The following is a 5,605-nucleotide window of genomic DNA, read 5'->3' as shown; positions in this document are numbered from 1 at the left end:
TATTTGCTTCACCATATACCGAAGTTCAGAAAATAGCAGCTAAAAAAGCGGAATGTGTGTGTGTGTGTGTGTGTGTGTGTGTGTGTGTGTGTGTGTGTGTGTGCGTGTGCGTGCGTGTGTGTGTGTCAGTATAAGGTGTGTGTATGTATGTAATGCATGCATATACACATACATACACGTGCTCGTGTGCGTTTTTTTATTCTAGCTCATGTGCGGTCGTATCTTTGACTTTGATATTTTTCTCTCTTAGTTTCCAAACATATATGTTTATGTGTATACATACATACGTATATACACACATATTTACACACATACATACATACATACATACATACATACATACATATATATATATATATATGTGTGTGTGTGTGTGTGTGTGTGTGTGTATACATATATATATATAGGGGGAGAGAGAGAGAGAGAAGAGGGTGCCAATTATGCGGATAAACAAATTAGACACATCAAATATATTAAATACATCAAATACAAAACATGTATATATATATACATAGTGCTTACAAAATAGATTTTTCTAATAAGGTTCAAGATAACGAGTGACCTTAATGTCTTTCAATGCCTCATCCAGAAATAACACCCACAAGGTAAATTATGACTTAAGTATGAATATGGGGTAGGACGGCCTTTGGCAGTAATTACAGCTTGAATTCTACGAGGTACGGACTCGTACAAAGTTTGACTTGTTTCCAAAGGAATTTTTGTCTATTCTTCAGCTAACACGAGGAGGTTTTTCCCTTTCTCAAAGGCTGTCATTACTTTCAAGACAGTACTTCTTGATGCTCCAAACGTTTCGGCTGTTTTCGTTACGCTAGCACCTGCCATACAAACACCAACAATTTGACCTCTTTGAAAGTCCGATAGATCTGTCATTTTAATGAATTTTAATTACCTTTCCCTGATGATATCTGAAAAGAAACAGCAATTTTATCAAATCATATTAAGCAACACTAATAATAAATAAAAAAACATAAAAATAAACAAGTATTTGACGATTTTATAGATATTTCAAAATTATAATGCTATGTGTTTCCATTATTTTGTCCAACCTCTGTATGTCAGATCGTCGCAGAGTTAACCCAGCCGTTGCTGTTACTCATTCCCATGTGTGTGTTCTGGCAAATGTTGAAATAAAGAATTTTGCTGAAGTATACAACGCACCACTCGGTCTAGAAATCGAAACCACAGTCGTAAGGTTGTGATTTAAACTTTTTATCTATTAAGCTACGCGCCTTCACAAATACAATTATAATAGAGTTGTTCATATTAAGGGAGAAATAGGTAGTTAGTAAAGAGACATCAACACATTATTTTATGAAAGGTAAAGTTGATTTCGGCTGGATTTGAACTCAGAACAAAACGAACGGAATCAAATAACACAAGGCATTTTGTCCGATGCTCCAGGTATAATATTCTTTCAGTCCAGTGAACTGGTCGAATCTCTCGCCCTGATAAACGTACTAGTATTTGAAGAAAACTTTCAAAATTTCCATTTCAAAAATAGATAAATAAAACTATCACTAGTATTAGCTTTCAAGTCTTTCTAACACGACAAAATTTGTAACTGAAAATGTCACGAAACAGAACTTGAATTCTAAAGGTTTAAATTGCAATTGTGTATAAAATCAAGTGAAGCAAATTATATTTTATTTTATTGCTTTCTAAGAATTGTATGAAGATGAATCAATTTTTAGGCCAATATAACTGTAAAATAGTATGTCGAAAATGCACAAACCTACTCGATTCAATGACCGTATTTTTAACAAAGTAGGGTATAGAAAAGATTTTGCCTCTACTTCTAACAGATCCATCGATTATGTATAGACCCCTATATCAGCTCGTTATGTAATGAAGTTTTATGGAGCTATAGATTTCTTTCCCTTTAGTAAGAATGGTTCAATATTTTAAATAAATGTCTAATTTGCCATGTCTCCTATAAAGATTTAGTAAATTTAGTAAGTTCGAGAGAACGTGAAATAATTCGTTTTCATGGGTGGAAATCAAAGTAGATAAAGCTATATATAACAGCATGCAAATATTGGGTTAAAAATCCTTTTAGAAAGCTACCAGTAGGACATGAACCAACATCTGTAAATATGACAAGTTCCACAACTGGACCAAAGCAATCCTTCGAATTTGTCAATTAATTTTATAAGCTTTGTTCTTATCAGCGAGAATTGTATGATGTCTATGTCATAAGAATTTAGAAACTTCGAGAGAACGTGAAATAATTCGTTTTCATCACTGAAACTCTAATTAGATATAAATATAAATAATAGTATTAAGGTAAGTCTAAGCGAATGGGTTTATAACCTACTATTTACATACTATTGTTTGTCCACTTATAAAAATGAATTATTTCATTGTAAATAACTATTAGGCTATGTGTCATTCTTCTTTTAAGACAATCGAATGTAATTTAACGTAGGTGTTAAATTACATTTTCTAGGTCGAACAACTTTTTGTTCTTTTCTGTAGAGGGCACCGGAAAATAATGAGCAACGTGTATGGCTAGAACGGGGCTGTGTATTAATGTATGTTCTCTTCCGCTTTCAATTATTTGAATTCTTTTTCTGAAGAAGGAGCTGATTTCTAAGATAGAAAACATCATCATCGGAAACAATTTCAAAAACAATTTCGCATTTTAAATTTTTGAGGAAAGTCTTGCATATTTTTACTGTTTCACTTACAGTTTGTATGTGTAACGTGCGAATTGGTTGATTTCTTTTCCTGAAAATTTCAGCTTAGCAAGATTTTTCTGAAAATCCCAGCTTAACAACATTGTCAAGGCATTTACTCACAAAACCAAGTGCACCAATTATTATTAGTATAAATGTGAATTTACATTCAGGATATACAAACTGGAGGATTCAAAACAATTGCTCATAGTTTTCCTCATTCTCATTGAACTTCAAAGCGATATTCACACCAGCTGGAGAGCTGACCTCTATGACGTTACATCCTTTTTTGTTTTTTTTGTCTGTCCCAAACAATAATATCCGCCTGTTTTGTTTACACTTGGCAGATGTTTTGATGGAAGTGTTCCAGCAGCACTTCTGTTGATGTTTTCGTATGTATTCGATGACTGGGGGTATCTCTATATTTTTTCCAGGATAGTCGTTTTTTCGAATGATACTGTATTTTGTTTTACGACAACGTTTTGTCGCATAGGGAGTTACCTTGGTGACATTTTTGAGTAGCTGTAATCACATGTGATATCTTTCCTAGAAATATGACATAATCAGCCTTTTCGGGTGCATCTTGGAGCTCCAAGGGCTTCATTGTTCTTTTTGTTTATCAGGCATTTAGTAGCAATCTCCTGTTCTTGGATTGCTAATGTATAACCTTCGAAGTGTGATGTGATGTAGTGGCCATAATTCCAAGAGAGGCTTCGCTTCATGTCGAAATTAATGTTTTCTCTAAATTTTCGGATAACATAATCATTCATGGTCTTTCCTTGGTATGCTGAGCGTTTCACATATGTATGTATGTACGTATGTATGTATGTGTGTATGTATGTACATATGTACGTATGTATGTATGTATGCATGCATGTATGTATGTATATATATATATATATATGTATTGTATGTATATATATATATATATATGGATTGTATATATATATATATTTAAATACATATCAATATATATTTTTATGTATATATATATATATATATATATATATATATATATATATATATATATATATATATATATATATATATATATATGCGTAAACAGAAGAGCTTCCATAAGTTTCTATATAACAAAGTCTTACTCAGCCACAGGCCACTTCTAAAATCTCTTGCCATGATCGTGAAGATAACTTTCTCTCACACACACGCATACATTTTTTTATACCATAATTCTCAATTAATTTTATACTCTCAATAAAACGATGAAACTAATTTGTCAGAAAATGATAAATGTGACCAATTAAGTTACTATAAATAAAGTATATGTGGAAAACACGAATAAATAAACTATGTATTTCGACTTTGGCGATATTTCGCAGGGAAGTGTATTTTGGCGATAATATTCTCATATGTAAACCTAAACTAGGTTTTTAATACCTGTCCCAAGATTATATAATTTCAATTAGTGTTATTCGGTACAACCAATTGATGTCTTGAGAAATAGCTATATATCCGTTGGTACTTCACAGGACATTGAAGGTGCCTTTAGTTTGTCAAACTAATACCCGCATAAAAATAGCAGCAGAATCTCCTATTCTCTTCCAAACGTACGTTACATAAGGGATACGTTACATAATGGATACGTTACATAAGGGATACGTTACATAATGGATACGTTACATAAGGGATACGTTACATAAGGGATACGTTACAAAAGACTGGATTGTTATGATTCAAACACCAAATCACAGTTGAGATAGAGCTAAAAATAAAGCATCAGTACTTCCATAGTGTGATGCCTATTAAACAATATTATCTGCAGTTCTAAGTTATTGGGTTTGTTGTTTGTCCACCATAAAAGAAGACAATAGAGAACAAAGGACAGTATAAGTCAAACTGAATGGTTGGCGGGTTATGTTAGATTTATGTGACTGAAAAATAAATAATAGAAGTGGGCAATTAATTACACTTATAAATTGTGTACTAAAGATAAACTAATAAACTTAATAATAAACTAATGTACAACTAAATTTAAACAAAGACACACACACACACACACATACACTCACACACACACACACACACACACACACACACAAACACACACACACACACACAAACACACATACAAACACACACACACACACACACACACACACATATATATACGATATGAAGAATTAACAGAATATTTCGGCAATGAGGATCTCACAAGAAAAGTCATATAACGGCTTAAACTGAACGATAAACAAAATATTTATATGTCAATAAAAGAAAACGTGATTTTCTTTGATTAAGCACACAAAGCTATATTTGTGGCTGGGTGTATGCTTACATCAGTATATACAAAAGCAAACGCACAAACGTGTATATATGTGTATATACATACATTGTGTGAATGAGTATATAAATATGTGTGTGTATGAGTGTGTGTGTGTACGTGTATTCCATTTATATATATATATTTATACGTCCGAGTTAAATTTTGACTCCTATTTCTAGCAATTGTCGGTCCTAATTTGCACCCTCATTTATTAATTCCATTTTGGTTTTTAATTGCTAACGAACCATCTATATTCTAATGTATACAATATATCTTAATATTTTATCAAATAATGCCTTATTGTATTGACATATATATATAATTTATTAATGAGGGTAGAAATTGATATTAATTAATTAAAACCAGTGGTCTAGCATATTAAAAATATCCGAAGATTAAAATTATATTACATACAAAAATAAGAGGAATGACCAGCAAAAGTGAACTCCTATATGCTAGAAATAGATGCCGAATCATCTTACCACCAAAAAAAAACATATGTTCTCAGTAAAAATTTAGCGACACAACAGACTGTAAAAGGGCAAGACAAATGAAAAAATACTAAATAAAAAAACGATTAACCTTGTTGTGTCGCTAAATTTTTACTGAGAACATATGTTTTTTT

Source organism: Octopus bimaculoides, chromosome 9, assembly GCF_001194135.2.
Source record: "Octopus bimaculoides isolate UCB-OBI-ISO-001 chromosome 9, ASM119413v2, whole genome shotgun sequence".
Taxonomy (NCBI): Eukaryota; Metazoa; Mollusca; class Cephalopoda; order Octopoda; family Octopodidae; genus Octopus; species Octopus bimaculoides.
The sequence above is the reverse complement of the archived record's forward strand: the minus strand, read 5'-3'. Positions refer to the sequence as shown.